This window comes from Miscanthus floridulus, chromosome 18 (assembly GCF_019320115.1).
Source record: "Miscanthus floridulus cultivar M001 chromosome 18, ASM1932011v1, whole genome shotgun sequence".
Lineage (NCBI taxonomy): Eukaryota > Viridiplantae > Streptophyta > Magnoliopsida > Poales > Poaceae > Miscanthus > Miscanthus floridulus.
This window is the reverse complement of record NC_089597.1, coordinates 21,561,160-21,586,168: the sequence shown is the minus strand read 5'-3', so window position 1 is coordinate 21,586,168 and position 25,009 is coordinate 21,561,160. Positions and strand designations below refer to the sequence as shown.

The window sequence follows — 25,009 nt, the reverse complement described above, 5'->3', positions numbered from 1 at the left end:
GCGACTCGAGGCTGCCATGCGCTGCGCCTGGCAGGGCCAGCGGCTGAGCACTCCTCCTTGGAGGTGCAGGCGGAGGGCAACACAGAGACGAAGTGGTGCAACAAGCGACTCCTTGCGATTGGGAACGAGCAAGTGAATCGGTAAGTGGACCTGTATAGAGAAACCACACGTTTAGATCTGACGAGTTAATGCATCCTATGAAAAGCACCGTCTAGAGTCCAGATGCTCTATCCTAATCATTTCTGTTTTGTTAATCTACACTGGACAATGATTAATTATAACAAATCATAATTTGATAGTCACTGGAACCGGAGTCATTATGATGTTACGTAGACGTTTGAGATCGTTTTTTATTGTTGTCCATGTCGCTGTACCGGTTCTAGTGATTATGTCCATCCTAGTCAGAATATCTATTGTTTGATTGACAGAAGAGTAGATTGGACGATGGTGACGTCTAATTATCTAATCCCTACCACTAATAATGTACCGGTTGTGAACTTTTATAAAGTCACATAAAAAAAAAAAACTGTACACCGCAGTTATGAACTATCCTACGTGCACCTTAAAAAAGTACACCTAAAGCCAACTAACTTTTAAAACGAACGCACAAGATGCGCTCTAATCTCTCCTCTCTCTGGCTCACTCGAATCTAACGGACCATGTTTTCTGGATCAAACCTCATGCCTCATCCCAAATCCCACTTCCACCACGCGGCCCGCGCGTGACTCCCTCCCTCTGCCGATGGCCACAGTTCGATTCCCCTTTTTCCCTAATTTCCTGAAAAAGAGAGACATCGATGCTACGCTCCGGCCTCTGGGAAGAGAGCCAACAACCATGCACGATTCCTTCCCCTTCGCTCGTGACCTCTCGGGAGTCACGAGTCGTGACTAGTCGGCGGCGGCGCCTCCCTCTCCGCCCACAGCACCCTTCTCCGGCCGGCATCTCCATCTCCCACTCTGGCCGACACCACGCCCCTCTCTCTGTCCTCGTCAAGCGCCTTCGTCTCCTTCTCCTAGTCCGGTGGACGGTTAGGGTTTTGGTCGGCGGCGGCCGCGCTCGGCGTAGGCCGTAGGCTCCCCTGCCGGCCGCGCCTCCCTCTCCCTCGCCTACATCGGCCGGCCCCTCTCTTCCTCCTCAACAGCACTGTGCCAAGGCCTGGCCTTGGAAGACGGCGGCGGCTCGGCCCTGGATGCGGTGGCGTGGGCCTAGGAGGCGGCCATGGGAAGGCTCGAGATACGAAGGCACGGGCTTGGGATGCGGCAGTGACGCGGGTCCGAGATGCGGCGTCCGGCGCGGGTCTGGGATGTGGCGGCTGCAGCTTCCACGAGGGCCCAGGAGGAAGCAGCGGCGTGGCTAGGGAGGCACGACGCGTAGCCTCGAGATGCGATAGCCGCGCAGGATGTGGCGGCGCAGGCTCAGCAGGCGGCGGCGTGGGCTCAGGAGGGCGTTGGCGCCAGGACGACGGCCATCAGGTCGCCAGGCCGCCGACCACCAGGGTATGATTTCTGATTCCGTGAATATCTTGATTATCTCAGCAATTAAGATGTGTACAGAAAGTGTTAGTTTTCTTTTTTCGAAATCTAAGTGCTGATAGTTGTGCCACAGCTCACAGGTGTGGTCACGAACAAGATGATTTTTGGCTTGGGCTGGTTTGCTAAACCCGGTTCTACGTGAAGCTGAAAGGTGTAAAATTTCTCCTCAGGATTTGTGATTAGCTGGTAGTGCAGCAGTGTGTGGTAATTTCATTTGATTTCTTCACTTCAGGATTTGTACACAATTTCTATTGTGGGATTTCTTCGTCTGTTTACTGGAATAGTTGTAGTAGTTTGTTAGCATGACCATGTAACTTTTAAAGTTTTGCCGGAGCAAACGTTTTGTTTAATATTCCTCACTTATGTACAATTTCTATTGTGGGATTTCTTCGTCTGTTTACTGGAACAGTTGGAGTAATTTGTTAGCACGACCATGTAACTTTTAAAGTTTTGCCGGAGCAAACGTTTTGTTTAATATTCCTCACTTATGTTATCTCTGCATGGGTTTCACTAATGCCATTTACAAATTTGATTAGGTCCTACTTCTTTGGTGACATTTCTTCAAAAAGAAATGCAGAAGCATATCCAAATTTCCTATTCCATCTGTACTGACTATTTCGTTGGAAAATATCGATGCGATCAGAATGAAATGCTGCCACTAATTGTCAATACTCCTGGCTGGGTAAAAGGTATCTCTTAGTCATGCGACAGCTGATTTGCTTGGTCTTACCACATACTTGATTCAATAATGTTTTCTTTTTTGCATTTTTATTTAATGCAGGTGCTGGTTTTGATATGCTCATAGAGATGCTAAGGTATATCTGCTCCGCAATAGTTGTTCAGATATGCATCACAGTGCAGAGCAAGAATCTCCCTGATGGAGTGTTTTGGCTAGATGGTTGGCAAGCAGGACCTAAGATGATTAATATCGATGCTGCCTCTCATGATGCCTCGAATAGATCATGAGTAACTTTTTTTCAGTTAGAAATTTAGAAACTGATATAGTTCCGTGTATTTGTAAAATATACATGTAGGCTTGTAACTATGAACATTAAGCCATTTATCTCTGGTTGTGCTCAGACCTGTATATTATGTAAGTGATTCTGTGATTGCACCATTCAGTGATAGTTGTATTTGGGAAGTTTACATATTCTCTACATGTGTTCACCGGATAATGCATTCCATATTTAGCTATCAGTTTTCCTTATACCATGTTTTGACTACAGATGAGGGTACTGACATGTGTTCATTCTATATTTAGCTATCAGTTTTCCTTATACCTCTGTCCTATTGGAACCCGACTACAGATGAGGGTACTGACATGTTCATTCTAAAACATGGAATAGCATCGGATTTCAAACAATGAAATATCACAGTGGACTTAATGGTGGCCGTAGCATTAGCACGGACTTAATGGTGGCCATAGGGTTAGAAAGTGCTTTTGCTGGTCTGAAAGTGCTGTTGAAGTGGACAGACGGGTGTAACTTGACACAAGACAAGTAATGTGATTTCATATGCCCACACTATTTCTTTGAGGAAGATCACACATCTGCTGTTAGAGAAGTAAACTTCTGCCTGTATCATGTTCCTGCATGCAGTTTATTTTCCTTTCTGAGTGCACCCTACAATTTCTTTGAAGCATATTGTACTTGCAACAATGAAATATATAGTCTAGATTGGCAAAATAGATCTTTAGAGGAGCTCTGGAACTCCTGGTATGAATTTGTTTTTTAGGGGTGGAAATCTGTGATAAGGTGATTTCAGCTAAGTTGCTAGGGTGTTAACCCCTACTGGTTTTACCTGATAAGAATGACTTCAAATCAGAAATCAGTAGTTTACAAACCTTTAGGTTTGGAGGCCATAGTATACTCACAAATTTTCAAAATTTTTGCAATGAAGGTTTGGCGCAATTACAGAAAAAAAGAATATGTTCTGTCTTAACTTTGGGCAGCATTTCTGACAATTGAGTTGCTGTTGTCTGTCTTCTTTCAGTAATTCTGTTAGACATTCAAGATTTTGTTCCCCCAAATCTATGTCAAAAGAGAGCTCTAGTGCTCATGGATCTGCAAGCCCCAATATTTGGTTTGCTTAATAACATAACAGTTTGCTATGAGTTTCTTGGAATTTCTTTCCACGTTGCAGTTTCGTTAGATTAAGATTAAATCAAGCCTTACTGTTTGCGATGGTTAGCATATACGGTGAAAGCTATTTGTTTACCCTATTGCAAATCTAATGATTACCTCTTCTCTGTGTACGGATCCTGGTAGTTCTGGAAGTTGCTTTGTGAGTATCCATTACTCTTAAACTCAGTGTCCCATGTTAAATAACCAGGTTAGCATGATCCATTTGTCATCGGTTGACATTGATATGTAGGGTGCAACCGTCTCCAAGTGATCAAGTTCATCAAGAACTCATGTTACCTAGCATTTCTTTGCCATTTTCCTGTAAATGTTTGGTCACTATAAAGTTTTGTGTCTAATTTGCATTGATAAGTATATACTATTTTGTGCAGGAATCAGGCCGCCAGCTCCCAATTGGCAAGAAACACAAGTCATGCTGGGTTGCATAAGGCTTTGGTTCAGCAGCATCTGGCACTCATCCAAATACAAGGTAGTGGAACATGCCAAATTCTTATGTAAAGGAAGCCGGTGTTAGTCCAGGCGAACCCCAAATTAAGATTTGCCAAGATCAGTGAGACACAACGCAAGTGGTGTATTTTGCACATGACTTTTTAGTTTGCTGCATTATTTGTATTGCCTCAGAATGTTTTTGAAACCAACAAGAGATTTGCTAAAATGTTTGTTCTATGTTGGGAACTCTCGATGTTTCGCTGGCTTTAAGTGAAAGCAATCAGAAGTTTGGAGCATAATACTCCGAAATCTTCTACGTTTTCCCATTGGCAATATATTTTATTACACAACAACAACAACAACAACAACAACAACAACAACAACAACAACAACAACAAAGCCTTTAAGTCCCAAACAAGTTGGGTAGGCTAGAGTTGAAACCCAGCAGAAGCAATCAAGGTTCAGGCACGTGAATAGCTGTCTTTCAAGCACTTCTATCTAAGGCTAAGTCTTTGGGTATATTCCATCCTTTCGAGTCTCCTTTTATTGCCTCTACCCAAGTCAACTTCGGTCTTCCTCTGCCTTTCTTTACGTTACTATCCTGGCTTAGGATTCCACTACGCACCGGTGCCTCTGGAGGTCTCCGTTGGACATGTCCAAACCATCTCAACCGGTGTTGGATAAACTTTTCTTCAATTGGTGCTACCCCTAATCTATCACGTATATCATCGTTCCGAACTCAATCCTTTCTTGTATGACCGCAAATCCAACGCAACATACGCATTTCCGCGACACTTATCTGTTGAACATGTCGTCTTTTCGTAGGCCAACATTCTGCACCATACAACATAGCAGGTCTAATCGCCGTCCTATAAAACTTGCCTTTTAGCTTCTGTGGTACCCTTTTGTCACATAGGACACCAGATGCTTGGCGCCACTTCATCCACCCTGCTTTGATTCTATGGCTAATATCTTTATCAATATCCCCATCTCTCTGTAGCACTGATCCTAAATATCAAAAGGTATCCTTCCTAGTCACTACTTGACCTTCCAAACTAATATCTTCCTCCTCCCGAGTAGTAGTGCCGAAGTCACATCTCATATATTCAGTTTTAGTTCTACTGAGTTTAAAACCTTTGGACTCCAAAGTCTCCCGCCATAACTCTAGTTTCTGATTCACTCCTGTCCGACTTTCATCAACTAGCACTACATCATCCGCGAAAAGCATACACTAAGGGATGTCCCCTTGTAACCTCATCCATCACTAAGGCAAACAAATAAGGGCTCAAAGCTGACCCTTGATGTAGTCCTATCCTAATCGGAAAGTCATCCGTGTCTCCATCACTTGTTCTAACTCTAGTCACAACATTGTTGTACATGTCCTTAATGAGCCTGACGTACTTCGTTGGGACTTTATGTTTGTCCAAAGCCCACCACATAACATTCCTTGGTATTCTATCATAAGCCTTCTCCAAGTTAATAAAAACCATGTGTAGGTCCTTCTTCTTCTCCCTATACCGCTCCATCACTTGTCTTATTAAGAAAATGGCTTCCATGGTTAACCTTCCGGGCATGAAACCAAATTGGTTCATAGAGACCCGTGTTATTGCTCTCAAGCGATGCTCGATAACTCTCTCTCATAGCTTCATAGTATGACTCATCAACTTAATTCCCTAGTAATTAGTACAACTTTGAATATCCCCTTTATTCTTGTAGATCGGTACCAATATACTTCTCCTCCACTCATCAGACATCTTGTTCGATCGAAAAATATGGTTGAACAGCTTGGTTAGCCATACTATAGCTATGTCCCCAAGGCATCTCCACACCTTGATTGGGATACCATCCGGTCCCATCACTTTACCTCCTTTCATCCTTTTCAACGCCTCTCTGACCTTAGATTCTTGGATTCTCCGCACAAAGCGCCTATTGGTGTCATCAAAAGAGTCATCCAACTGAAAGGTTGTGTCCGTATTCTCACCATTGAATAATTTGTCAAAATACTCTTGCCATCGATGTCGGATCTCATTCTCCTTCACCAAGAGATGCTCCCTTTCATCCTTAATGCACTTAACTTGGTTGAAGCCCCTTGTCTTTCTCTCACGAACCCTAGCCATCCTATAAATGTCCTTCTCTTATTCCTTCGTACTCAAATGTTGGTAAAGATCCTCGTACGCTCTACCCTTTGCCACACTTACAACTCGCTTTGCAGTCTTCTTTGCCACCTTGTACTTCTCTATGTTGTCCACACTCCTGTCATAGTACAAGCGTCTATAGCATTCTTTCTTCTCCTTAATAGCCCTTTGGACTTCCTCGTTACACCACCAAGTATCTTTAGCCTCGCCTCCACTTCCTTTGGTTACTCCACACACCTCTGAGGCCACCTTCCGAATGTTGGTTGCCATCTTCTCCCACATGTTGTTTATGTCCTCTTCTTCCTTCCAAGAACCCTCTTTGATAACCCTTTCCCTGAATACCTCTGAATATATTTTATTGCCATCTCATTTTATTTTCCATGCATTCTTTTTCCTATTGGCAATATATTTTATTGGTTGTTTGATTTGTATTATTAAATGTAGCCATAGCGTTAGAACATGCACTATACTAGTTCTTCATAATTGCACCACTTGCTATGGTTTAGAATTATTACCAACTAGGTTCTCTCCATTCAACAGATGCAGATCTTCGCACCGTGAGTACCCTGATCATCACGGTCCTCACTCTTGAGTCAAGAGTTCAGACACCATCCATGGCTCCATGCCATTGTCATGCCATGCCCATGAGGCCATGAGGGCATCCCTCCATGGCTCAGATCTTCGCCGACAACCGGGCTCGAGGAGGCCCATACGCATAGGCCCCTCTTTTGGATTCGTGGGGGGGGGGAGGGATGGCAATTGCAATGGCGAAGAAGGTTTTTTTTGCTAGGAGCCAAGGAGGGCAATGCGTCCGATGAAAAGCACCGTCTGGCATATTGGGGCTGTTAGGGTCCGCTGATCGGACGCTAACAACACGCCGGCCGGCAGCTTGCACGTGGGATCCCTGGTGCTGGAAATAATTGTTAGAAATTTAGGCATTTTCATGTTAAAATTGATCTAGAAAATTAATAGCAAAATAGTGATGACAAATATGTGCACATGTGTAATTTTACTACTGCTCATATTAGCAGCAAATAAGTTCATGAATAACATACCGATCATAGCGGAAATAAGATTGAATTTAACCAATTCGAGAATAGAGATATACCCAGCGGAGGGACTCATGCTGAAAGCACCAGTGGCTCCATTCCCACTCATGGTAAGTTGCTCGAAGTCATAGACCATAGTTGATGCAGGAAGATGTACACAGTGCTATCCCTCGAACGTCCACTGGGAAGTAGATGAAGCCGATCCAAGAAAGAAGAAGCACCACCAGGAAGAAGACAAAGATGTTTCGAGGAAGAAGAGGAAGGAGAGCAGTCATGAAGACGCTCCCCAAAAACCTAATCGCCCGCACACACCCGAGCAGGTGTCCTAATGCAAACACCAGTTTCGAAGTCTTGCTCTCCCAAACCTTCGTGCACGCAGAGGATGGGACCGGGAGTACTCGGATGCAACTCGATAGCGAATTGGTGAGACGTGGTTGTGTGTCATGCGCACACGAACAAGAGGAGTGCACCGCCATATGTAGCCCCCAAGGACATGAAGAGACAGATGTAGTGATTGATAAATGGTCATGAACACAATGTAAGTTACCAGTAACTGACAAATAAATTGTTCGTTACTAGTAACCCACTAATCAACCCCGTTGATGATGGCATAAAGACCATATTAGTTTGTCGATAGAATATCGTCGACAGTCCTCCGAGGGGTATCCCACGAAGGTAGATTGATCAATAGAGAGGCATGTAATCAAGAATAAGAAGGCAACAGAGACACACGAGTTAGATAGGTTCAGGCCATCAGTATAACGTAATACCCTACTGCTGTGGTCTGTTGGTTTGTATTGGCTATCGTATGATATTGTGTGAGTTTAGAGGGGGTCCTTGCCCGCCTTATATAGTTTGGGGGGCAGGGTTACAAGTCGGTTAGATCTGAGAGATAACCGAAAAGTAATAACAGATTACAGGAATCATGAGATCATATGTATCCTAACAGATCTCGTAGTATCTTCAGGATATCTTCCTGGTGTCTTGCGGGAGGCGCCGAGCAGTGTCATGCCCCGTAAGATTCATCTTGTGGGTAGGGCTGCCCCTGGGGGTGTAGCCTATGTGGTCTGCCATGGGTATCCGGGGTCATACCCTCCATAGCTAGTCCCTGAGCGCCTTGTACCTGTTGTGCAACGTTGTCTTTGAACTTGTCCAAGCAGGTGCGAACAAAGCCGAGCAGTCAAACTCATGGTCCGACCACCGTGATGAGTTGTCGAGCAGTTGTGAGCAGTTGCCGAGTAGTTGTGAGTAGTTGTCGAGTAGCTTGAACCATCGCCGAGCAGTGTGACCCAAGTATGGCTTGCCATAAGGGTGTAAGGAGTTTAAGTTCAGAATCGAAAATTTCTTCGTTGTGGACCAAGTGTGCCCACTTAGAGTCTAACCACGAGAAAGGGAGATAGTCTTCTTCATCTTCAAGAGGCGCGGAGTCTTCTAGATTAAAGCAATCACACTCACCACAAGGTGAAGTGTGCCCACTTAGTCCCCGAGCCTGACAGTAGATGACATAGTCATGTGGTGCCAGGGTCCAAAGTAGAAAAATAGTAGAAGACCAGCTGAGCAGGTAGCCAGTCCCCGAGCATAGCCTTGAAATGAGAAAAAGCACATTCACCGCATGGTGAAGTGTGCCCACTTAGTCCCCGAGTCTGATAGTAGGTGACGTGGTCACGTGGTGTCAGGGTCAGAAACAGTGGTCAACAGGAGAAAATCCCCAGTGCGGTGAGGAACCGAGACATAGTGCTGATGCAGTCCCCGAGCCACAAGAGGAAATATTGGAGAAATTAAATTGTGGAGAAAATACCAGAGTAATGGCTATACAGTAGTAATTACTAAGCCATAACGGTTGGTGGAGAAGTCGGTGAATATTCGGCGAGTCGTAACAAATTGCGAAGATAAATGGGCGATACGGACCATGGTTGTGCGAAAGCCTAGGCAATGACCCACCTTGCTATTGTGGAGAATTCAGAGAGGCGCCAATCGTGGGAGCGGTTTCCCAAAAACCCTCGAATGCAAAAAGGTGGGGGGAGTGCTTTATAACTGTGCCGCTGCACCCCGTGCTCCCACATTTGCCACTTTGCCATTTCATCTTCTTCCTTAGCCCTCGCATTTCTAGATTCACATCCACGTGCGCTTCCGCCGCCAATCCCCATCCAGATCTAAGAGATGGCGCCGAAGAGGGGAGCTATGAACCCAAAGAAAGCGAGCCCAAAGAAGGCGAGCACCGGAGCCAGTCGAGACGAAGAGTGGGTACCATCATGCACGGGGGAGGCGGAGCTCAATAGATTGGTGGAGGCGGGTGTTCTTCCCGACCGCGTCACTGCCGGATGGCGCCTGACCCTCGGTGAGCCCTTCCCCATGCCTCATACCGACGAAGCTGTGGTATTTGAGGTCTACTTTTGGCGCGGATTAGGTTTTCCTGTTCACCTGTTCTTGAGGGATTTGTTGGAGTTATGGAGAGTCAGTCTGTGCAACCTCCACCCAAACACCATATTACACATATATATCTTCATCCATTTCTGTGAGGTGTATCTCAGAATCCTTCCCCACTTCAACCTCTTCCGTCACCTGTTCTGGCTGAAGAAGAGAGGCGGCGGTGGTTCCAAGGTGGTCGGTGGAGTGTATCTTCAGCTACGCGATGGAATGGCGGGTGAGTACCTTACTATGCCGCTGAACACGTCGCTGAAGGGGTGGAACACTAGGTGGTTCTACATGAAGCAGAGCCACCCTACCATCTACTGCGACGCTGACCACATCCTGAAGAGCCAGAAGAGCTGGTCGGAGATGCCAAGTAGCGCTGATATGGAGCAAGTGAGGGAGCTCCTTGGCTTAATAAAGGGCGTGAAGACCAACGGTGGATTGGTGGCAGCGAGCTTTATAGTGCACCACATCTAGCCCTGCAAGGAGAGGGCTCACATAGCCTTTGATTTCAAAGGGGAGACCGACAGTACCCAGGAGAGGACAGAGATGCTGTCGAGGGACGTAGTGCAAGAGCGACCTGCAGAGCTATTCGCTCCATTTGCCTCGTTCAACTTGCCAGGGCAGACGAGACCCTTTCACTACAAAAGCTGCCTCCTCAGGTAAATATCTCAATTGTGTGTTCCTAATGTTTTTTTATCTTCTGTCGTTGACAAGCAGTGGACTAATTCACTTATGCGAAGATCCATTCACAGGAAAGAGCGGTGTACTTCTTGGGCGTGCCGAGGGGCGATTGGCCGTAGGTAGTAGATGCTCGGCCACCGATGCAACTTGAGGAGGGAGCCGTCAGCATCTCATCGGAGAGTCCATCCCCGGTGTCGAAGAAAATCCAAGTGAAGAGGGTAGCGGCAGACGAGCTCACCTAGAAAAGAGAAAGATGGAAGGTGCCGCTCCCCTCAAGCTATTCGACATCTCGCTTGGTGGTGACTAGACCACTCAGACGTGGAGTACCACAATGTTTGAGTGGTCAGATGATGATGAAGTTCCAGTTGCTCCTCCACCGAGCACGAAGGCGCCTCTGCACAACACGCGCGTGGAGGAACAATCGAGGGGAGGGGAGGAAATCCCCCAACACTAGGCGACGGGAGCCCTTGAGCAGCAGGCAAGGGGAGTTTTGGAGTAGTAGGCGGATGGAGTCCCTGAGTAGTAGGCGAGGGGAGTCCTAGAGTGGCAGGTGGAGGGAGTCCCTGAGCAGCAGGCGAGGGGAGCCCTAGAACGGCGAGTGGAGGAGAGGCCAATGGTAGAGACCGTGGGACCTCCACCCCAAGATGCAGGCATCGACCCTAGGGCCATGGCTAGGGGCTCGGGTAGGCAGCGCCGGTTCAGAAAAATCTACCGAAAAGCCGCTATGTAAGCATCCTTGTCTTGGAGTTATTTGGTTGTCATATCCTTATCCTTTTTTGGCGATTGATGAGCTGATCTGATGCAGATCGAAGCATATGGAGGAGTCAACCCCGCCCGTCTAGACCGACGAGCAACCAAAGGCTGGTCCTGGGGCAGAGGAGACATTGGTAGACTCCATCTCGGAGTCCATGGGTGCTCGATGGCCTACGGAGGAGTCCACCACCGCTGCTGGTGGACTTGGTGGTGGCGAACAGTTGGCGTCGACAGCGGACGAGTCGGCGACGATGCCCGAGGCAACGGCGAAGACCGCCGGGTCTTCAGCGGCAAATGCAGGAGATGCTGATGCCACACCTGAGTCTAGGGTGGTGACACTGGTGGCGCTCGAGGAGCAAATAGTGCCCCCCGAGGTGTCGTAGGGCATGGTTGGACCCGCTGGCCGGCCACAGAGCCCTCCAGCCACGGTGGAGGACTAGGTGGAAGACATCGAATGTGAGGAATCTCGACCCCAAGCTATCCGGATCCTCCGCAGACGTGACGACAAGGTGGTGGTTGTTGAGGAGGAGGACACCACCAGGGAGCTGAGGAGACTGGAGTCTGCCCTTGCCGACGTGATGAAACAAATCAAGGTCAGTACTGCATCTGTAATGTTCATCTTTGACGTTGGAGATTGTTCTTGTTCATAATCTTGGCGTTTTTGTAGGGGATAACTTGGACTACCGAGCAGCAGCGCCAGCTAGTAAAGAGGATGGAGCACCTCACTGAGGAGAATGAAAAACTCAAGGAGGCGATGAACCTTATGGAGAAGAACATCCAGAGGGCCTAGCGCGAGTGAGACCTTACTGAGTCCAACGCGTGGGACCTGGAGTACCAGAAGGGTGTCCTATCCGAGCCGCTAGTGACCATGTTTGAGCATCTATGTGGCAAGTCTGAGCAGCTAGCCACTGTCTTCAAGTAGCTGGAGCGGAAGTCCGAGCAGCTCAGGAACGTATCCGAGCAGAAAACAGGTACGGCATATCGACGAATGTGCTTTGTATTGTTGAACAAGCACATTTTTGGTGATGACTGTTGTGCTTGTAGAGCAAGATGCAGAGCTCGTCTAGCTACACCAAGTCGTCGAGCAACTCTGAGAGGAGAAGGCGAAGGAGTCAGGGCGAGCAGACAAGCTGGCCGAGGAGCTGAAAGGTGAGTACTTCCTAGTCGGAGTTACTATTGAAGTAGTTTCCTTACTTGATGGAACCTTGCAATGCTTGCAGACTACTGTCAGAGGGTCAAGGCATAGTTTGATGTGCTGGTGCAGGAGGCCAGGACCCAAAGGGACAAGTTCGATGCCATAGTCACCGGAGTTAAACCGGTGCTCGACTGCGTTGACCTAGGGGCAGCTCCTTAGCCCGACGATAGGCCGCCGCATTCGGACACCATCATCCAAAGGTGCAAGCGGAGTGGGAGAACTTCAAGGGCTTCAATCATGATGCCATTATTACTGCCATTACTCATGCCCTTGCGATGGTTCGATCCCACTATCTAGCCGTTGACCTTCGGGCGATAGCGGCTGGATTCACCAAAGGGATGGGTGAGGTGGATCACCAGCAGCTAGAGGATGCGGCGAAGAAGCTGGTCGGTGACATCGACCTGTTCGGCGAGACAGACGACGATGGCGAAGCTCGGTGATCTGCTCGGAGAGTATGCTGTAATAACTGAATAGAGTAGTTAAAACACACAAGGGCGCAAATAGACATTTATGTATATGTATAAATGTTCACATGTGCATGTTTATGCAGTTTGCTAGTATTGTGGTAAAAAATCGTTGTAATATTAACCCTAATGCAATTATACGTAGTATAAATAGCGTCCAAGCAGTTAGTTCGTTACTAAACTCTTTGGCCTTAGCTAGCCCATAGTCCATAACGTTGAGTGCGGAGCCCGTACACGTGTAGGAGGAACAGGCATGACCAAGGAACCATAGCCGACCACCTATAACGTAGAGCGTGGAGCCCATAGCACGTGTAGGGAGAGATCGAAGACTGGGTCTTCTCCATAGAGAATGGAGCGAAACGTGTGCTGCTCGGTGGTTGGCGAAATAACTTGGAGATAAATGTGGCATTAGTGGCGTCCAAGCAGTTAGTTCTCTACTGTGCTCTTGGCCTTGGCTAGCCCATAGTCCATAATGTCGAGCGCAGAGCCCGTGCACATGTAGGAGGAATAGGCGTGACCAAGGAATCATAGCTGACCACCCATAACGCAGAGCATAGATCCCGTAGCACATGTAGGGAGAGATCGAAGACTGGGTCTTCTCCATAGAGCGCAGAACAAGACGTGTGCTGCTTGGCGATCGGCGAAATATCTTGAAGATTTGGAGAAATGTGGCCAGCGATTTGGAGAAACTTGTTCGGCGAAATACGTTGGAGATTTGGAGAAACGTGGTCGGCGATTTGGAGAAACTTGTTCGGCAAAAAATCTTGGAGATTTGGAGAAACATGACAGAGCAGTTATGGCGATCTTGTACTAGAGTTCATTAAGGAGTAGCTTAGAGCTCGGCGACCGTAAATGGAGATTAAATTGAAATGGAGAAACAATGGAGACAAATTATGGCGACCAAAACTTTATTCATCATGAAGTGGAGAATACATATCTAGAACATTTCAAGGATAGAAACGTATAAGGTGCTCGATGTGCCATGAGTTAGGGACATTGATTCTATCTAAGTCACGTAGGCGGTAAGACCTTGGTCGAGTAACCTCTTTGACGATGTAAGGCCCTTCCCAGGGGGAGGAGACCTTGGTCGAGTAACCTCTTTCAGTTTTTTGTTTTCTACGGAGAACGAGGTCGCCGACAGCAAATGAATGACCTTTGATGGTGTGGTTGTAGTACCTCTAGAAGCCTTCTAGACATTTGGCTGTGCGGACATAGGTGATCAAGCGTTCCTCCTTGGCCCTATCGACGTCCTCTGTCTGATCAGCTGTGGCTTGCTTGTCATCATAATTTTCCACCCTAGGTGCTCAGAAGGCAACGTCCACTTGTAGGATGGCTTCTGAGCCATAGACCAAGAAATACAGAGACACACCAGTGCTGTGACTAGCTTGTGTATGCAGTCCCTAGACCATAGCTGGTAGCTCTTTGAGCCATCTGCCTAGATGCTTTTCTTCTTTCTGATATAGCCTCTTTTTGAGGGCATCAAGGATCATGCCATTCGCCCGTTCGACCTGGCCGTTTACTCTAGGATGGGCAATAGAGACGTATTTGATGGAGATGCATCGGTCTTCACAGAAGTCCAAAAAATGATGACCAGTGAATGTGGTTCCGAGGTCGGTGATAATGCTGTTCAAGAGACCGAATTTGTGGATGATATCCTCGAAGAGCTCAACTACTTTCTATGTAGTAGCCGAGACAAGTGGTTTATACTCGATCCACTTGGAGAACTTGTCGATGGCGATGTATACGTATCGGAAACCACCTAGCTCTAGCTTGAAAGGCCCAATCATATCTAGTCCCTAGCATGCGAAGGGCTAGGAAGCTGAGATGGTCTGCAGTTCTTGTGCCGGCACATGTATTTATTGGCGAAAAATTAGCATCCTTCACAATGTTGGACGAGGTCTTCTGCATCGAAGATGGCTGTGGGCCAGTAAAAACTAGCTCAGAAAGCTTTGCTGACCAGGTTTCTTGAGGCCACATGATTGCCGTAGGAACCAGATTGAATTTCAAGAAGTAGCTTCACTCCTTCTTGGGTGATGCATTTCTGTAGTATCCCTTCCTTGGCACTTTTCCTCATCAAGTTGCCATTCGCCAGCACGTAATGCTTACTTCGATGGTTTAGGCATTCGGTTTTAGTCTTGTTGGTGGGTACTTCAGCGCTGGTGAGGTACTTGATGAACTGTTCCCTCCAATCGGCGGTCGACAAAGGTACCGTAAGTACCAGCTGCTCGGCGAGGGGAATTTCCTAAACTTCCTTCTCTTCCTTAATGGATGGCACCAAAAGATCTTGAACAAAGACCCCCGGTGGAATCGCGGTGCGAGAGGAGCCTAACTTGGATAGGTGGTCGATGAGTTGATTTTGATCTTGTACCATGTGGTGATACTCGATACCATAGAACTTCCCTTCAAGCTTTCTGATTTTGGCGCAGTATGCATCCATCTTCTCACTGAAGTAGGACCAGTCTTTGTTAAGCTGGTTGATAACCAGCGCAGAGTCCCCGTATACCATGATGCATTTGACGCCGAGCTCAATGGCTATACGGAGTCCGTGGAGACATGCTTCATATTCGGCGTCGTTGTTGGAGGCCGAAAAATGTATCCAGAGAACGTATTAGAGCTTATCCTTGGTCAGCGTAATGAATAGAATGCCCACACCAGCATCGTTGATGTTGAGGGCACCATCGAAGTACATCACCCAATGACTGGGACAAGTAGGGGCGATGGGCTCTTGGATCTCGGTCCACTCAGCGGTGAAATCAGCGAGCGCCTAAGACTTGATGGTAGGCCTACTTCTGAATTTGATGGAGTAAGTGCCGAGCTCAATAACCCACTTGATGATGCGGTCGTTGGCCTCTTTGTTGTGGAGAATGTCCCCTAGAGGGAATTCGGTGACCACGGCGATCTTGTAATACTCGAAGTAGTGTCGGAGCTTGCGTGACATAATCAGAATGACGTATAGCAGTTTTTGGACCCATGGATAATGAGTTTTGGGCTCATTAAGGACCTCGCTGATGAAGTAGACCAGATATTGCACCTTATAGGCATGCCTGGCCTCCTAGCGAGCGCCTAAGACTTGATGGTAGGCCTACTTCTGAATTTGATGGAGTAAGTGCCGAGCTCAATAACCCACTTGATGATGCGGTCGTTGGCCTCTTTGTTGTGGAGAATGTCCCCTAGAGGGAATTCGGTGACCACGGCGATCTTGTAATACTCGAAGTAGTGTCGGAGCTTGCGTGACATAATCAGAATGACGTATAGCAGTTTTTGGACCCATGGATAATGAGTTTTGGGCTCATTAAGGACCTCGCTGATGAAGTAGACCAGATATTGCACCTTATAGGCATGCCTGGCCTCCTCATGATCGGAGGCTTTGTTAGGAACAACTTGAGTTACTTGAAAGCTATGTCTGCCTCCTCTGACTAGGAAAAGTGCTTAGAGGCCTTGAGGAGTTTGAAGAATGGTAGTCCCTTTTCGTCGAGGCACGAGATGAAGCGGCTTGGAGAAGCCATGTAGCCTGTAAGCTTCTGTATATCCTTGACACTTGTTGGCCGTTTCATGTTGGTGATGGCGGAGACCTTGTCAGGGTTGGGTTCGATGCCACATGCACTGATGATGTAGCCTAGGGGTATAGTGGATGGAACTCCAAAGATGCACTTTGAAGGGTTCAACTTTCATCGGTACCTTTTTTGGTTGGCGAACGTTTCCTCGAGGTCGACGATAAGATTATCGGCGGTCTTGGACTTGATGACCACATCGTCGATGTAAGCTTCGATGTTGTGGCCGATCTATTGATCGAGGCACATCTGGATGGCCCTTTTATAGGTCACTCTAGCATTCTTGAGCCTGAAGGACATGGTGGTGTAGCAGTACACACCAAAGAGCGTGATGAATGATGTCTTGATCTGGTCTTCTTCCTTGAGGGAGATCTGGTAATAGCCAGAGTAACAGTCGAGGAAGGAGAGCAGTTCGTAGCCAGCGGTGGAGTCTACAACTGCATCTATCTGAGGCAGACCGAAGGGGTCTTTAGGGCAGTGTTTGTTAAGATCAGTGTAATCAACACACATTCTCCATTCCGTATTCTTGTTTTGAACAAGAACAGGGTTTGCTAACCACTCAGGATGATACTCTTCTTTTATGAATCTGGTAGCTAGGAGCCATTTTATTTCTACCCTAATAGCCTCCTTCTTGTCTGGCACGAATCAATGGAGTTTCTGCTTGATCGGTGTGGCGGTTGGCGAGACATTCAAGGAGTGCTCGATCTTCTCCCGTGGTACCCTCGGCATGTCTATAGGTTTTCAAGCAAACATGTCGATGTTGACACGTAGGAAGGAGACGAGCGTGCTTTCCTATTTGGGGTTGAGGTGAGCCCCAATCTTCATGGTCTTGGAGGGGTCGTTGAGGCCAAGGCTAACCTCCTTGGTTTCCTTGGACTTGGCAGAGACGCGAGGAGGCTCCAGCGATGGGATCTCTAGGTCATCGGTGGGCACCGTCTTGGTGTTGGTGACCACACTGGCCATCTAGATGGAGAGGTCGGTGGCTTTGGCGAGGGCGAGACTCTCTATCTTGCAGGCGTAGGCGATGGAGAGGTTGGCCCACAGAGCTAGGACTCCTACAGGCGAAGGCATCTTTAGCACCAAATAAGCATAGTGTGGTACAACCATGAACTTGGCCAGAGCTGGCTGACCAAGTATGGCATGATAGGCGGTGTTGAAGTCGACGACGTAGAAGTTGATGTGCTCGACGCGGTAGTTGCTTGCCGTGCCGAACTATATTGGTAGGGTGATCTCTCCAAGCGGTTTGGATGCCTTGCCAGGTACCACACCCCAGAAGGAGGAGTCTGAGGGTGTGAGATCTATTATCCTGAGGCCTAACTCCTTTAGGGCTCCGATAAAGAGGAGATTCAGAGCGCTCCCACCGTCGACGAGCACTTTTCTAAAAAGCACTTTCTAGATGGTTGCGTCGAGGACGAGGGGGAAACGCTCTATGTAGGGGATGTCTGCCCACTGGTCAGCCCTACTAAAGGTGATGGGGACCTTAGACCATGAGCGATAGCTGGGGTTGGCAGTGGCATCTTCTATAGTAACAGCGAGCACCCGTCAGGCGGTGATCTTCCGTTCTCTTCTGCTCTCGGTGGAGGCGAGGCCCCCAAAGATGGTGGTGACCACCTTGTCGTGATCTTGGAAGGCATTGTTATTGCCCCTAGGTGGTCGATGGCCCCTAGCTCCATTGTTGGTGTTGTTGTCCGACTTTTTGTCCTAGAACTCCTTAGCCAAGCCGAGGCAGTCCTTCATCTTATGCTTGGCATTCTTATGGAGAGGGCACGGGCCATCGAGGATCTTCTTGTACTGCTCGTCATAGTTGCGCTTGGCGCAAGGTTCATTAACAGCGGCGACAATGTGATCTGGCCACCGGCGGTGATTTTGGCCAGACTTGGATCCTTCTGGCCAATCATGACTGCTGTCCTAATGGTAACTACGGTCATCGTAGTGGCGGTCATTGTGGCATCGATCATCGGGGCAGTCATCGTAGCGACGAGTTGGGCAATGAGTGCCTGCATCCTCGTTGAAGCACACCTTGACTTCCTCGGTGTTAGCGCACTAGTTGGCGGTTGTGATCATCTTGCCATTCCCTATGGGTGGCTTGCGGTTGAACTTGGAGCAAAGCTCACGGTGATGGAATCCTTGGATAAAGGCGGTGATGACCTCAACTTTCGTGATGTTGGTAATATAATTCCTCATCTCGGAAAAGCATCTGATGTAGCTACGGAGGAGCTCGGACAGCTTCTGGTAGATGCGGTTGAGATCATGCTTGGTGCCTGTCTGAGTACATGTAGCCATATAATTGTCGGTGAAGACTTTTTTCAGCTCTTCCTAGGATCTGATGGAGTCCGGGGCAAGGCTTGTGAACCAGTCCATGGCAGTTGGCATGAGCATGACGGGAAGATAATTTGCTATGACACTGGTGTCTCCTCCGGCGACACGAACAATAGTGGCGTAAGCCTGTAACCACTATGTTGGGTTCATTCTTCCCTCATAGGACTCGACCCTAGTGATTTTGAAACCATGGGGCCACTGAAGTGTTCAGAGCGCCCTCGTGAATGCTGGGGGCCCTTCAAGGTTGTCGGTGCCATTGTCTGCAGCGTTGTCAGCATTGAGTGGCTTGAGAGCTGAGTCTGGGTTACCGTACTCTTGCTCATACTCATGGCGGCGGCATACTTCTTCTTCATGGTGACCGAAGCGGCATTCGTCGATACGTCGTCGTGCATCTCGGAGGTTGTTGAGGTGCACTCAAACATCCTGGTCGACCTCCTAGTCGTGTTGGTGGTGATGTTCAATGCGGTTGCCCCTAGCTCCGCCCTAGAGGGGTTGCCTATCGTCGTGGTACTGGTCGGTGAAACGACTTGGGCGGCGATCGGACCTTGGCGCGGCTGATCGGCGAATCGAGGTTGTGGAGTATGAAGGTCTCTAATCCTGGCAGATCTCATTGACTTGACAGTGCACCGCTTTAAGCATGGCGGCAACCTTGGCGACCTCTGGTGTCTGCGAGAGCTAGGCGAGCTTGTTGGTGGCCATGGCTAGGTTGGCACTTGGGGTCTTGTAGATGTCGTGGCCATCAACACGAACAAACTTGTCATCGAGATTGCGTTGAAGTGGCCTTCCTTGCAAGTCAAGCTGAGCCTCGGCCATCGCAAGGGAAACCTCGTTTGCTCAGCGCTACGCATGGTTGACGTTCTGGTTCTTGTGGGTGGCGCGTTCCTCCTCGGTTTCGCCATTCCAAGGGGGCTATCGATGCTGACGTTGAAGATTGCGCTGCCATGGAAAGGAGGGAGAGGAAGTAGTTCAGTGGTGGTTTCGGCGACGGTCTCTATAGAGCCCTGGGACTTGGAGTCTGAATTCTCCTCTAGGATGGTTTGAAGGGATGCTCTGGGGCGTCGGCTGATGTGCAACATGTTGACGGCCGGCGGAGGCTGGTCGGTGATATGGTTGGCGAGAGGATGAACATCTCCAACCTGGTCGGTGAATATGCCCTTTAGGGCATCTTGGTAAGCGGCGGCGGTGTTGGTGAACCTGAAGGGTAGGGCCATAACCCCTAGAGTTTCCCGAGCAGCCTTTGATAGATCTAGATCAGAGGGTGGTCGTCGTAGAACCAGAGTGTCTAGAGCCGATTCAGCGATGGAGAGGCAATCGGCGAGCTTCAGACCAACCTAATCGATGGATGCAATCAGATCACCATTGTTGATCTACCTCCTCTGGTAGCGAGGAAGCGAGCGGCAAGTTGTTAATGAAGGCAACCTTGGAGGCGGTTCCAAGATCAGATCTACAGTCACAGGTGTTGGGGTGATCGGTGTAGAATCAACCTGCACCAGCTCGATGAGCTCTCTGACTCCATCAGCGTTGATGATCCATGAGATCGATCCGACCGTGAAGATCTAGTCGGGCTGGGGAGGGATGAAGAGCCTACAGAACATACCATCTTGTTTGATATAGAAACAACATTCACACCCCTACCTGGCACACCAATTGTCGACAGAATATCATTGGTAGTCCTCCGAGGGGTATCCCACGAAGGTAGATTGATCGGCAGAGAGGCGTGTAATCAAGAACAAGAAGGCAACAGAGACACATAAGTTAGACAGGTTCAGGCCATCAGTATGACATAATATCCTACTCCTGTGGTATGTTGGTTTGTATTGACTATCGTATGATATTGCATGAGTTTAGAGGGGGTCCCTGCCCGCCTTATATAGTCTAGGGGCAGGGTTACAAGTCGGTTAGATCTGAGAGATAACCAAAAAGTAATAACAAATTATAGGAATCATGGGATCACACATATCCTAACAGATCTCGTAGTATCTTTAGGATATCTTTCTGGTGTCTTGCGGGAGACGTCGAGCAGCGTCATGCCCTGCAAGGCTTCGTCTTGTGGGCTGGGCCGCCCCTGGGGGCGCAGCCCATGTGGTCTGCCATGGGTATCCGGGGTCATAACCCCCACATAGTTACTAGTGAGTGACAAATCAATTATCCGTTACTAGTAACTCACTAATCAACCACTAAGTCTCCTTAAAACATCCCCTAATGGCTATTAACACGTCATGAGTTTTACCTAGCATTAATCCTAGCCATGAAATTTCTTTTGATTTAATTACTAAATGTAATTAGTTAATTCCAATTAAATCCAACAGTCCCCACCAAATTTCAAAGCATAGAAGAAATGCCCTCAACTTCGCTGTTGTTTAATATACTAGTGTTTCGGTGGAGTCTGTTAAGTTGATCATCCACCTAGAACAGAGGTTACGCTTCTTCACAACTAAACAATGGACTATGCCTTGAATTGATAGTTTTGTGCGAAATAAGTTTCACCTAAGTCCTTTACTGATACAAGGCTACCAAAAGCATCCCCCCTATTTGGAGCATACAAGTCAAACTCCTGGCCCATTCATAAGTATCTAGAGATCACCTAAATCTCATAGATAGTGACTAGCAGTCGAACTCACATATGTGTGTTTCTCAAAAGATGTTCTGTAGGACATCTTTGCTTCAACAAACCACTTTGAAACACATTAAGGTATAAAACCAACTTGCCTTACAGAAAAGGAAATAAGTGCATCTGACATGGGTTTAGTTAAGGGTCTTTCCTCACAGCCTACCCCTGGCATGTTTCACCATCCTACTTCATGGGATCTCCGATCACATAGAATAGGTTACCACCATGATAGACTTCATGTGGGTCTTAAGCCCATTTCACTCGATGCACTATCTATCACATTACGTGATAGTCCCTTAGTGAATTGATCTGCCAGATTTTTAGACGTGTGGACATAGTCCAACGCTATCACTATGGAGTTTATCAATTTTCTAATAGATTTTAATCTCCGCTTAACGTGCCTTGTGGACTTCGTGTTGTCCTTAGAACTATTTACCTTAGTTATCACAGTTTGGTTGTCACAGTTCATTGAAATAGCTGGTATAGGTTTCTTTACAACCGATAAATCCATAAGGAGTTCACGAAGCCACTTGGCCTCAGCCCTAGCGGTGTCTAACGCTGTGAGTTCTGCTTCCATTATTGACTTTGTTAAAACGGTCTGCTTGCATGACTTCTAGGAAGCAGCGCCACCTCTAAGCAAGAACACATATCCGCTTGTGGCATAAAGCTCATCAGCATCAGATATCCAATTGGCATCATAGAAACCCTCTAGTACCTTCGGCTACCTGATATAGTGAATGCCATAGCTCATAGTACCTTTTAGATAGTGTAGTACTCTCTCAAGAGCACACTAATGATTATCTCCCAAATTTGACACAAACCGGCTTAGTTTGCTCACAGCAAACGAGATATCAGGCCTCGTAGCGCTAGCCAGATACATAAGCGAACCAATAATTTGGGAGTATCTCAATTGATCCCTTGTTATTCTTTAATTTTTCCTTAATAGCACACTAGGGTCATAAGGCGTAGGAGCAGGTTGACAGTCACTAAACCCAAAGCGACTCAATACCTTTTTCACATAGTGGGATTGTGAAAGTGTAGCCCCACCATTGCCTTCTCTTAGCAGCTTGATATTAAGAATAACATCAGCTTCTCCTAAGTCTTTCATCTCAAAATTATTAGACAAAAGGTCTTTAACCTCCTTAATCACAATAAGGCTAGTTTCGAAGATCAGTATGTCATCAACATATAAACACAAGATCACTCCTTTGCCCCCACCATACCGATAGTATACACATGTGTCAGCTTCATTCACAACAAAGCCATCATATGTCAAAGTTCTATCAAACTTCTCATGCCACTACTTAGGAGCTTGTTTCAAGCCATATAAGGACTTCAATAATTTACACACCATGCCTTCTTGACCATTTGCTACAAATCCATCTGGCTGATCCATATGGATCTCCTCCTCTAACTCTCCATTTAGGAAAGCCATCTTTACATCCATCTGATGAATGATAAGACCATGAGAGGCAGCCAGAGAAAGCAACACTCGAATTGTGGTCAATCGAGCAATAGGTGAATAAGTATCGAAGAAATCTTCACCTTCTTTCTGAGTATAACCCTCACAAGCCTTGCCTTGTACCTCTCAATTGTATCATAAGGCCTAAGCTTTTTCTTGAACACCCATTCACCCTATTGGTTTACACCAATAAGGATGGTCAACAATTTCCCAAGTTCCATTAGACATAATTGAATCCATCTCACACCGTACTGCTTCCTTCCACAAGTCAGCATCAGGAGAGGAATATGCCTCTTCAATGGTTCTTGGTATGTCATCCACAAGGTACACAATGTAGTCATCACCAAAAGGCTTTATAGTTCGTTGTCTCTTACTTTTTTGAGTGACTACAATGTCATCCACCTCAGGATTGTGCATATGGGGTTAATCAGAATGTTCTATTGGAATAAATTGCTCATAGGGAATTATAGGTTCATGACTAGATGTGCTATGCGCATTTTTCATAGGAAATTCACTTTAAAAAAATGTAGCGTCTCTGGACTCCATGATAGTACCAACATGCATGTCAGGTACCCCAGAATTTATAGTTAAGAATCTATATCCAATGCTATGAATAGCATAACCAAGGAAAACACAATCAAAAGTTTTAGGTCCAAATTTGCGCTTTTTGTTAATGGGCACATTCACTTTGGCCAAACAACCCCAAGTGAGCAAATATGAGAGATTTAATCTTTTCTTTTCCCATTTCTCAAATGATGTGATTTCTTTATTCTTTGTAGGAACTCTATTCAAGACATGCCACGCTGTCAAAATAGCCTCACCCCACCATTCCTTAGATAGACCCGCTGTGTCCAACATGGTGTTAACCAACTCAGTTAGAGTGTGGTTCTTTCTTTCGGCAACCCCATTGGATTGCGGTGAATATGGCAGTGTCCTCTCATGAATAATTCCATTTTCTACACAGAATTCAGAAAATTCACTTGAAAAGTATTCTCCACCATGATCAGACCTTAACCGTTTAACTTTCCTCTCAAGTTGATTTTCTACTTCAGCTTTATAGATCTTAAAATAATGCAACGCTTCATCCTTTGTTTTTAACAGATAAACATAGTAAAATCTAGTACAATCATCTATAAAAGTCATGAAGCATCTTTTGCCACCTTTAGTCAACTCTCCATTCATCCCACATAGATTGAAATAGACTAGTTCTAATGACACCAAGTTCCTCGCCTCCGCAGCCTTGTGAGGCTTACGGGGTTGCTTAGATTGCACACACACATGGCACTTAGAACCTTTGACCAAATTAATTTTCAGAATTAAATTCAGATTTGTAAGCCGCGATTGTCGACGAAATATGGTCGGCAGTCTACCTAGGGGTATGCCCAAGGTAGTAGATTATCGGCAGATAGATGCGCAAGCTACAAACAAGATGGTGACGCAAGACAGACACAAGATTTTATCTAGGTTCGGCCGCCGTAAAGGCGTAATACCTACGTCCTGCGTCTGATTGTATTGCTGTATGTCAATGAGAGATGTTTTTTAGAGGGGTCCCCTACCCGCCTTATATAGTCCGGGGGGCAGGGTTACAGATCTAGAAACTAATCCTAGCCAGTTACAATTGCCATAGGTGGCCGGATAAGGATTCCTATTCTAACCAACCAGGATCTCATTTGACCTCCAAATCTGCCTTGATTCCTTGCGCGGGATTCCGAACAGATTGTCCAGGCCACGCGTCGTCTTCTAGTGGGCCAGACCTCCTGATCCGGGCCAGCCCAAGCCTAGCCGTAAGGGTATAGGGGTTAATACCCCCACAGCTAGTCCCCGAGCACCATGTATTATGCTGCGACACGCCGTTTGATCTCCTTCAACTAATGCGATCCATCATAATGTCATCTCCAACTGGTTGAAATATTGACCAATCGAATGTGCCAGAATTCTGGTCAGAACAGAGAGCAGTGGACCACGATTATAGCCGAAGATTCTGGTTGTCCGAAGAATGCATGGTGCTCTAAAGAAAAAAGAAAAAGATTTCTTTCCTTATCAAGTGTGCCCACTTGTATTTCTGAAAAGAAATATAAGTGACCCTTGGACAATAGTAGTTCTAGCGAACAGTCATAGCATAGGGGTCGATAAAATAAACACATTCACCGCAAGGTGAAGTGTGCCCACTTAGTCCCCGAGCCTGGTAGTAGGTGACGTAGGCACGTGGTGCCAGGGTCTAAAAAGAATTTCCACTGATGTTAAGAATCCAATCGTCGTACAAGCAATACGA

At 47.0% G+C, this 25,009-nt stretch overlaps 1 long non-coding RNA gene across 2 annotated transcripts; it reads left to right on the top strand.

The window, feature by feature from the left end:
* Window positions 1-1,178: 1,178 nt before the first annotated feature.
* LOC136519682 (uncharacterized) lies at window positions 1,179-2,504 on the top strand. Of its 2 annotated transcripts, XR_010775018.1 has the most exons (4): window positions 1,179-1,496; window positions 1,606-1,683; window positions 2,069-2,221; window positions 2,314-2,504. It is a non-coding gene; the product is annotated as an uncharacterized lncRNA (long non-coding RNA). The 2 variants fall into 2 exon arrangements; XR_010775017.1 differs by lacking the exon at window positions 1,179-1,496 and having other exon boundaries at window positions 1,540-1,683.
* The last annotated feature ends 22,505 nt before the right edge of the window (window positions 2,505-25,009 follow it).